Source organism: Arachis ipaensis, chromosome B4, assembly GCF_059453495.1.
Source record: "Arachis ipaensis isolate K30076 ecotype BB chromosome B4, ASM5945349v1, whole genome shotgun sequence".
NCBI lineage: Eukaryota > Viridiplantae > Streptophyta > Magnoliopsida > Fabales > Fabaceae > Arachis > Arachis ipaensis.
Window position 1 is genome coordinate 42572079 of NC_142439.1, and position 11256 is coordinate 42583334.

The 11256-nt window shown below is 36.7% G+C and overlaps 1 non-coding gene across 1 annotated transcript; it reads left to right on the forward strand.

Moving 5' to 3' along the window:
- The first annotated feature begins 5946 nt into the window (after positions 1-5946).
- On the forward strand, positions 5947-6054 carry LOC148567328 (small nucleolar RNA R71). The gene has a single exon (XR_015882412.1). It is a non-coding gene; the product is annotated as a small nucleolar RNA R71 (small nucleolar RNA).
- The last annotated feature ends 5202 nt before the right edge of the window (positions 6055-11256 follow it).

Sequence of the window (11256 nt, forward strand, 5' to 3'; positions counted from 1 at the left end):
GAAGTTAGGAGGTTAGAAAAGATATTTTGAAAAAGATAAGATGAGAAGATATTTTTGAAAAGTAGTTTTGAAAAAGATTTGATTTTTAAAATCTCAATTAATGACTTGATTCATAAGAAATCACAAGATATGATTCTAGAACTTAAAGTTTGAATCTTTCTTAACAAGCAAGTAACAAACTTCAAATTTTTGAATCAAACATTAATTGTTGATGTTATTTTCGAAAATATGATGTAAAATTAAGAAAAAGATTTTTGAAAAATATTTTTGAAATTTTCGAAAATAACTAAAAATTTTGAAAAAGATTTGATTTTTGAAAAAGATTTTGAAAAAGATAAGATTTTCAAATTGAAATTTTGATTTGACTTATAAGAAACAACTTGATTTTAAAAATTTTGAAAAAGTCAACTCAATTTTCGAATTTGATGAGAGAAAAAGGGAAAGATATTTTTTTGATTTTTGAAACTTTATGATGAGAGAGAAAAACAACAAAAAGACTCAATGCATGAAAATTTTTGAATCAAAACCATGAATGCATGCATGAATGATATGAATGTCAAGATGAACACCAAGAACACTTTGAATGTCAAGATGAACATCAAGAACATATTTTTGAAAAATTTTTGATGCAAAGAAAACATGTAAGACACCAAACTTAGAAATCTTTCATGTTTAGACTCTAAGAAACGAAAAATGCACATGTAAAACAAGAAAAGACACAAAACATGAAATCATCAAGATCAAATAAGAAGACTTACCAAGAACAACTTAAAGATCCTGAAGAACACTATGAATGCATGATATTTTCGAAAAATGCAAGATGCATATGCAAGTGACACCAAACTTATGATATGACTCAAGACTCAAAAAAGAAACAGAAAAATATTTTTCATTTTTATGATTTTCTAATTTTTTTGGATTTTTTTGAAAATTATATGAAAAAGAAAAAATAAGGATTCCAAAATTTTCAACATGAATTCCAGGAATCTTGCATTCTTAGTCTAAAGCTTCAGTCCAGGAATTAGACATGGCTCACTAGCCAGCCAAGCTTTCAATGAAAGCTCCAGTCCAAAACACTAGACATGGCCAATGGCCAGCCAAGCTTCAGCATGTAATTCGGACATGACACGCCTGACATACTCATTCCCAAAGGAATTAGACATGGCTTTACAGCCAGCCAGACTTCAACATGCTTCATGAAACACTAGAATTCATTCTTAAAAATTTTGAATAAAATTTTTTTTTTGAAAACATTTTTATTTTTTTCGAAAACAGATGAGAAAATTTTAGAAATATTTTTGAAAAATTTTTGAAAATAAAAAAAAAAAGAAAATTACCTAATCTGAGCAACAAGATGAACCGTTAGTTGTCCAAACTCGAACAATCCCCGGCAACGGCGCCAAAAACTTGGTGCACGAAATTGTGACGTTCAGGCTCGAACAATCCCTGGCAACGTGAGCAACTTGGTACGCGTAATCGTGATTACACTTTAATTACATAAAATTCATGGCTCTTTCTTTCCCTGGCAATGGCGCCAAGAACATGGTGCCAATACCATGGTTCACAACTTCGATACAACTAACCAGCAAGTGCACTGGGTCGTCCAAGTAATACCTTACGTGAGTAAGGGTCGAATCCCACGGAGATTTTTGGTATGAAGCAAGCTATGGTCACCTTGTAAATCTCGGTCAGGCAGATATAAAGTGATAATGGTGTTTTCGAATATTATATAATAAAATAGGGATAGAGATACTTATGTAAATCATTGGTAGGAATTTCAGATAAGCGAATGGAGATGCTTTTCGTTCCTCTAAACCTCTGCTTTCCTGCTATCTTCATCCAATCAGTCTTACTCCTTTCTATGGCTGGCTTTATGTGATACATCACCACTGTCAATGGCTACTTTCGGTCATCTCTCGGGAAAATGATCCAATGCCCTGTCACGGCACGGCTAATCGTCTGGAGGCATCACCCTTGTCAATGGCTTCATCTTATCCTCTCAGTGAATAATATGCTCACGCACCCTGTCATGGCACGGCTATTCATCTGTCGGTTCTCGATCATGCTGGAATAGGATTTACTATCCTTTTGCGTCTGTCACTAACGCCCTGCAATCGCGAGTTCGGAGCTCGTCACAGTCATTCAATCATTGAATCCTACTCGGAATACCACAGACAAGGTTTAGACTTTCCGGATTCTCTTGAATGCCGCCATCATTCTAGCTCACGCCACGAAGATTCTGGTTGGGAGATCTAAGAGATATTCATTCTAGCTTATTTCATGTAGAACGGAAGTGTTTGTCAGGCACGCGTTCATAAGGGAGAGGGATGATGAGCGTCACACATAATCATCACCTTCATCACGTTCTTGGGTGCGAATGGATATCTTAGAAGCGAAATAAGATGAATTGAATAGAAAACAGAAGTACTTTGCATTAATCTTTGAGGAACAGCAGAGCTCCACACCTTAATCTATGGAGTGTAGAAACTCTACCGTATGAAAATACATAAGTGAAGGTCCAGGCATGGCCGAGATGGCCAGCCCCCTAAAACGTGATCAATAGTCTCCTAAGATGAACAATGGATTACAACTGAGACCAAAGATGCCAAATACAATAGTAAAAGGTCCTATTTATAATAAACTAGTCACTAGGGTTTACATGAGTAAGTAATTGATGCATAAATCCACTTCCGGGGCCCACTTGGTGTGTGTTTGGGCTGAGCTTGAGTGTGGCACGTGTAGAGGTCCTCCTTGGAGTTGAACGCCAGTTTTAGTGCCAGTTTGGGCGTTCAACTCTGGTTTTGGCTCCTTTTCTGGCGCTGGACGCTTGATTTGGGTAGAAAGCTGGCGTTGAACGCCAGTTTACATCGTCTATTCTTGGCCAAAGTATGGACTATTATATATTGCTGGAAAGCCCTGGATGTCTACTTTCCAACGCAATTAGAAGCGCGCCATTTCGAGTTCTGTGGCTCCAGAAAGTCCATTTTGAGTGTAGGGAGGTCAGAATCCAACAGCATCAGCAGTCCTTCTTCAACCTCTGAATCTGATTTCTGCTCAAGTCCCTCAATTTCAGACAGAAAATACCTGAAATCACAGAAAAACACACAAACTCATAGTAAAGTCTAGAAATGTGAATTTAGCATAAAAACTAATGAAAACATCCCTAAAAGTAACTAGATCCTACTAAAAACATACTAAAAACAATGCCAAAAAGCGTATAAATTATCCGCTCATCAGTAAGCAAGGGTGGTTCATCCTCCCAAGTCTTATTACCAATTAATTTGGCATTCAACTTCATGATTGCTCCTAAATATTGAGCAACTTGCTCTTCAGCAATGTCTTCATCTTCTTCAGAAGATGAATAGTCATCAGAGCTCATGAATGGTAAAAGGAGGTTCAATAGAATCTCTATGGTCTCTAGATGAGCCTCAGATTCCTTTGGTTCCTCAAAGGGAAACTCCTTATTGGTCAGTGAACGTCCCAGGAGGTCTTCCTCACTAGGATTCACGTCCTTCTCCTCCTCTTTGGGTTCGGCCACACCAAGTAAGGTTATGGCCTTGCACTCTCTTTTTGGATTCTCTTCTGTATTGCTTGGGAAAGTACTAGGAAGAGTTTCAGTGACTCTTTTACTCAGCTGGCCCACTTGTGCCTCCAAATTTCTTATGGAGGACCTTGTTTCATTCATGAAACTTAGAGTGGCCTTAGATAGATCAGAGACTATATTTGCTAAGCTAGATGGATTCTGCTCAGAATTCTCTGTCTGTTGCTGAGTGGATGATGGGAAAGGCTTGCTATTGCTAAACCTGTTTCTTCCACCATTATTAAAGCCTTGTTGAGGCTTTTGTTGATCCTTCCATGAGAAATTTGGATGATTTCTTGGTGCACAAAATTGTGATCTCAGGTAACGGCACCAGAAACTCTGTACGCACATCTTAATAAATCATTTTTCATTCACAACTTCGATACAACTAACCAGCAAGTGCACTGGGTCGTCAAAGTAATAAACCTTACGTGAGTAAGGGTCGATCCCACGGAGATTGTTGGTATGAAGTAAGCTATGGTCACCTTGTAAATCTCAGTCAGGCGGATATAAAATAGTCATGGAGTTTTCGAACATAAATAATAAATAGATAGAAAATAAGGATAGAAACACTTATGTAATTCATTGGTGAGAATTTCAGATAAGCGTATAGAGATGCTTTCGTTCCTCTGAACCTCTGCTTTCCTGCTGTCTTCATCCAATCAGTCTTACTCCTTTCCATGGCTGGCTTTATGTAAGGGCATCACCATTGTCAATGGCTACATCCCATCCTCTTGTGAAAATGGTCCAAATGCTCTGTCACAGCACGGCTAATCATCTGAGGTTCTCGATCATGCTGGAATAGGATTCACCCTCCTTTTGCGTCTGTCACTACGCCCAGCAATCGCGAGTTTGAAGTTCATCACAGTCATTCAATCCCAAAGTCCTACTCGGAATACCACAGACAAGGTTTAGACTTTCCGGACTCTCATGAATGCCGCCATCAATCTAGCTTACACCACGAAGATTCTGATTAAGAGATCCAAGAGATACTCATTCAATCTAATGTAGAACGGAAGTGGTTGTCAGGCACGCATTCATAGGGAATGATGATGATTGTCACGTTCATCACATTCAGGTTGAAGTGCGAATGAATATCTTAGAAGCGGAATAAGTTGAATTGAATAGAAAAACAGTAGTACTTTGCATTAATCTTTGAGGAACAGCAGAGCTCCACACCTTAATCTATGGAGTGTAGAAACTCTACCGTTGAAAATACATAAGTGAAAGGTCTAGGCATGGCCGAATGGCCAGCCCTTCTGATCTAAGAACTAGGCGTCCAGAGATGATTCGAAGATCTCTAATACAATAGTAAAAAGTCCTATTTATAATAAACTAGTTACTAGGGTTTATAGAAGTAAGTAATTGATGCATAAATTCACTTCCGGGGCCCACTTGGTGTGTGCTTGGGCTGAGCTTGAATGTTGCACGTGCAGAGGCTCTTTCTGGAGTTGAACGCTAGAAACGCCAGGTTGTAACGTATTTCTGGCGTTCAACTCTGGTTTGTGACTTGTTTCTGGCGTTTAACTCCAGACAGCAGCGTAGAACTGGCGTTCAACGCCCTTTTACGTCGTCTAAACTCGGCCAAAGTATGGACTATTATACATTGCTGGAAAGCCCTGAATGTCTACTTTCCAACGCAATTAGAAGCGCACCATTTCGAGTTCTGTAGCTCCAGAAACGCCACTTTGAGTGCAGGGAGGTCAGAATCCAACAGCATCAGCAGTCCTTCTTCAACCTCTGAATCTGATTTTTGCTCAAGTCCCTCAATTTCAGCCAGAAAATACCTGAAATCAAAGAAAAACACACAAACTCATAGTAAAGTCCAGAAATGTGAATTTAACATAAAAACTAATGAAAACATCCCTAAAAGTAACTAGATTCTACTAAAAACATACTAAAAACAATGCCAACAAGCGTATAAATTATCCGCTCATCATTTCTCTATGAGGGATTATAGGTGTTTCTATAGGGTTCACCCATGTAATTCACCTCTGCTATTGTAGGGTTCTCAGGATCATAAGCTTCTTCTTCAGAAGATGTTTCTTTAGTACTGTTGGATGCAGCTTGCAATGCATTCAGACTCTGAGAAATCATATTGACTTACTGAGTCAATATTTTATTCTGAGCCAATATGGCATTCAGAGTATAAATTTCAAGAACTCCCTTCCTCTGAGGCATCCCATTACTCACAGGATTCCTTTCAGAAGTGTACAAGAACTGGTTATTTGCAACCATGTCAATGAGTTCCTGAGCTTCTACAGGCATTTTCTTTAGGTGAATGGATCCACCTGCAGAATGATCTAATGACATCTTTGATAATTCAGACAGACCATCATAGAATATATCCAGGATGGTCCATTCTGAAACCATGTCAGAAGGACACTTTTGGTCAGTTGCTTATATCTCTCCCAAGCTTCATAGAGGGATTCACCTTCTTTCTGTTTGAAGGTTTGAACATCCACTCTAAGCTTGCTAAGCTTTTGAGGAGGAAAGAACTTGGCTAAGAAAGCCGTGACCAGCTTATCCCAAAAGTTAAGGGTATATTTAGGTTGAGAGTCCAACCATATTCTAGCTCTGTCTCTTACAACAAACGGAAAAAGCATAAGCCTGTAGACCTCGGGATCAACCCCATTGGTCTTAACAGTATCACAGATTTGCAAGAATTCAATTAAGAACTGAAAAGGATCTTCTGATGGAAGTCCATGAAACTTGCAGTTCTGTTGCATCAGAGAAACTAATTGAGGCTTTAGCTCAAAATTGTTTGCTCCAATGGCAGGGATTGAGATGCTTCTTCCATGTAAATTGGAATTTGGTGCAGTAAAGTCACCAAGCATCTTCCTTACATTATTATTATTTTCGGCCATGTCTCCTTCTTTTTCGAAAATTTCTGTCAGATTTTCTCCAGAAAATTGTGCTTTAGCTTCCTTTAGCTTCCTCTTCAGAGTCCTTTTAGGTTCAGGATCAGCTTCAACAAGAATGTTCTTATCCTTGTTCCTGCTCATATGAAAAAGAAGAGAACACAAAAGAAAATATGGAATCATCTATGTCACAGTATAGAGATTCCTTATATGAGTATGAAACAAGAAACAAAAAGATCTGATTTAAAATTTAAAGATTGAACCTTTCTTACTAGGCAAGTAACAAACTTAAAATTTTTTGAATCAATCACATTAATTGTTAGCATTAATTTTGAAAATATGAAATAGAAATAAGAAAAAAATTTTGAAAATAAATTTTGAAAATTTCAAAATTATGAAAGAAAAAATGAAAAAGATTTGATTTTTGAAAAAGATTTGAAAAAGATAGAATTCTTAAATTGAAAATTTTATTTGACTCATAAGAAACAACTAAATTTTAAAAAGTTTTGAAAACGTCAACTCAAGTTTTCGAAAATTTTTGAGAAGAAAAAGGAAAAGATATTTTTTTTTAATTTTGAATTTTAATGATGAGAGAGAAAAACATCAAAAAGACTCAATGTATGAAAATTTTGGATCAAAACACACAATGCATGCAAGAACACCTTGAATGTCAAGATGAACATCAAGAACACCTTGAATGTCAAGATGGACACCAAGAACTTATTTTTGAAAATTTTTAAGAAAAGAAAAACATGCAAGACACCAAACTTAAAAATTTTTAATGTTGAGACACTAACAATTTGAAAATGCACATGAAAAACAAGAAAAGACACCAAACAAGAAAAATTTAAAGATCAAACAAGAGGATTCATCAAGAACAACTTGAAGATCATGAAGAATGCAATGCATGAATTTTCGAAAAATGCAAGAGATAAACATGCAATTGACACCAAACTTATAAATTGACAATGGACTCAAACAAGAAACACAAAATTATTTTTAGTTTTATGATTTTATTAAATTTTTTTGTATTTTTTGAAAATTAATTGGAAGAAGAAAAATAAGGATTTCAAAATTTTTAGTGAAAATTCTAGGAATCATACAATGTTAGTCTAAAACTTCGGTCCAGGAATTAGACATGGCTTACTAGCCAGCCAAGCTTTCATTGAAAGCTCTGGTGCAAAACACTAGACATGGCCAATGGCCAGCCAAGCTTTAACATACAAATCAGGCATACAACAGCTGATACGATGGGAGTCCAAGGACTCTTTGTGATGATAAGTTGAAATCCCGGTCCAAAAGAATTAGACATGGCTTCACAGCCAGCCAGATTTCAACAGATCATCATGAAACTCTAGAATTCATTCTTAAAAATTTTGAAGCCATAGAATAATTTATTTTTTTAAAAATTTTTCAAAAATATTTATTTTTTTATTTTTTTTCGAAAATAAATAAAAGTAAAAAGCTTAAAAATAAAATTACCTAATCTGAGCAACAAGATGGATTGTCAGTTGTCCAAACTCGAACAATCCCCGGCAACGGCGCTAAAAACTTGGTATGCAAAATCGTGATCGTTCATTCCTTGGTAACGGCGTCAAAAACTTAGTACGCACGTTCATAATTTTAGTTCTTTTTCACAACTTCGCACAACTAACCAGCAAGTACACTGGGTCGTCCAAGTAATAAACCTTACGTGAGTAAGGGTCGATCCCACGGAGATTGTCGGCTTGAAGCAAGGTCACCTTACAAATCTCAGTCAGGCAGATTCAAATGGTTATAGAGTTTTAATAACTAAAAGATAAATAAAACGTAAAATAAAGATAGAGATACTTATGTAATTCATTGGTGAGAATTTCAGATAAGCGTATGGAGATGCTTTTATTCTTTCTGAACCTCTGTTTTCCTACTGCTTTCATCCAATCCTTCATACTCCTTTCCATGGCAAGCTTTATGTAGGGCATCACCATTGTCAATGGCTACTTTCCGTCCTCTCAGTGAAAATGGTCCAAGATGCGCTGTCAATGGCTACGTTCTCGATCATACTGGAATAGGATTCAGTAATCCTTTTGTGTCTGTCACTACGCCCAGCACTCGCGAGTTTGAAGCTCGTCACAGCCATCCCTTCCCAGATACTACTCGGAATACCATAGACAAGGTTTAGACCTTCTGAATCTCAAGAATGGCCACCAATAATTCTAGCATATACCACGAAGACTCTGATCGTAGATCAGGAGGCTAAGAGATATGCATTCAAGCTTGTTTGCATGTAGAACGGAAGTGTTTGTCAAGCACGCGTTCATAAGTGAGAATGATGATGAGCGTCACATAATCATCACATTCATCATGTTCTTGTGTGCGAATGAATATCTTAGAGAAGAAATAGGCTCGAATTGAATAGAAGAACAATAGTACTTTGCATTAATTCATGAGGAACAGCAGAGCTCCACACCTTAATCTATGGTGTGTAGAAACTCTACCGTTGAAAATACATAAGTGATAATGGTCCAGGCATGGCTGAATGGCCAGCCCCCTAAATGTGATCAAAGGATCAAAAGATAATCCAAAGATGTAAAAACAATAGTAAAAAGTTCTATTTATACTAAACTAGTTACTAAGGTTTACAGAGATAAGTAAATGATGCAGAAATCCACTTCCGGGCCCACTTGGTGTGTGCTTAGGCTGAGCATTGAAGCTTTCACGTGAATCTGATTTTTGCTCAAGTCCCTCAATTTCAGCCAGAAATTACCTGAAATCACAGAAAAACACACAAACTCATAGTAAAGTCCAGAAATGTAAATTTTATTTAAAAACTAATAAAAATATACTAAAAACTAACTAAATCATACTAAAAACTATGTAAAAACACTGCCAAAAAGTGTATAAATTATCCGCTTATCAGTGGACATTAAGTTTGAGCTTCAGAACCTGGCAATACTAATCCCCTGAACGCGGACGTTATTGGCACTCACTTTTGCCAATAACGCCAGCGACTATGCCAGCGACCCTGTCCCCTTCAAGGGAGCATAACTTGAGTTATAGAGGTCCAATCGAGGTGATTCCAGTTGCGTTAGAAAGATGACATTCAGAGCTTTCCAACGATATATAATAGTCTATAGTGGGCATGAAATTGGAGTACAAACAAAAGGCATCTTTTAAGCCCCAAAAACACCAACTGGGTAGCAAGTGTGACGTTAGCCACAGTAACTTCAGCACTAACGCCACACTTGTAGCGTTAGTGTGACTAACGGTAGTACTAACGATTAGCACCTGGACCTCAACTTGATTCACTTCTCTTTCAAGGACCACCCAACCACAAGGAAGCAAGCCCACAAGTGTCAACCAATCAAGGTCACAAGAAGCATCTAGAATAGTTAATTTTCATTTCATTGTAATTTGCTTTTAATTTCATTTCATTTTGTAATTTAGGAGAGCCTATAAAAAGGCCTTAGTTTCTACATTAAATTGATTCTGGAATTGGGGATTGAAGAGGGGTCTTCGGACTCCCTCCCCTCACACACTTTTCCTTCTCTTTCTTTTCTTTGTACTTTTCATTTATGAATTTTGATGTTTCAATTTCAGTTTTAATCTTCATCTTTATTTTTCTTCACTTTCTTTCTTTTCTGTTTAAGTAGAGCAATGAACAACTAACTCTTTTCATTGGGTTAGAGAGCTCTATTGTGATTCAATGGATCAATTGTAGTTCTTATTCTTCTTCTTCTTTCTTTTCTCTTGATTTTACTAGAGAGCTTTCGATCTTCATCCAATTGGGTAATTGTCTCGGAAGAGAAATTGCTCATACTTGGATTTCCTCTGAACCTTGGAAGAGGAATGAGGAAATCATGCTAGAAATGCTCTCTCACATCGGATTAGGTTGGGGGTTAGATGGATATTGTGACATTTAATCCTACCAATACTTTGATCTATGAATGTGTGTGGTATAATCAGTGACCAAATTTTATCTCTTCCCATGAGCAATTAAATCAAGGAATTGGGAAATTGTTCAAGCTTAGAGAGATTGGATTGCCAAGGAATTGGGATCCAATCACTTAAGATTGTCAAGGAGATCAATGAATGCATTGATTGAGGAAGAGATGAGAATGAACTTGATCCAGAGGATTGCAATATCTCTTGATCCCAATGTTCATTTTATTTTTAGTTCTTATATTTACTTTTCTTGCCATTTTACTTTTCTGCACTTTATTGCTTTCTTTACTTTTATGCTATTTACATTTCCTTGTTACTTATCACTCCAATATGATTCGTCTAACTAGGATAATCAATTAACCATTGATTGCTTAATCCATTAATCCCTGTGGATTCGACCTCACTCTATTGTGAGTTTTTACTTGACGACAATTCGGTATACTTGCCGAAGAGAAATTTGTTGAGAGACAAGTTTCTGTGCATCAAACGGTGCCAAAAACTTGATACGTGAAAATTAGATTTCACATGTATGAACTACTGGCAAGTATACCAGGTCGCATCAAGTAATAAAACTCACTAAGAGTGAGGTCGATCCCACGAGGATTGATAGATCAAGCAACTTTAGTGAGGTGATTAGTATAGTTAAGCGAATATTGATGAATTGAGTATTATTTGATTAACAGAAAGTAAATTGCAGGGAATCTAAAATGCTGAATGTAAATTGCTTGAAACTTAAATGGCAAGAGATTTAAATGACTGAAACTTAAAGAGTAAGAAAGTAAAAGAGCTGAATCTTAAATTGCAAGAAAGTAAAAGCTGAATGTAAATGGCAGAAATTATAAATTGCAGGAATGTAAACAAGGAATTGGGTACTGGGTAAAGAGAAATTCA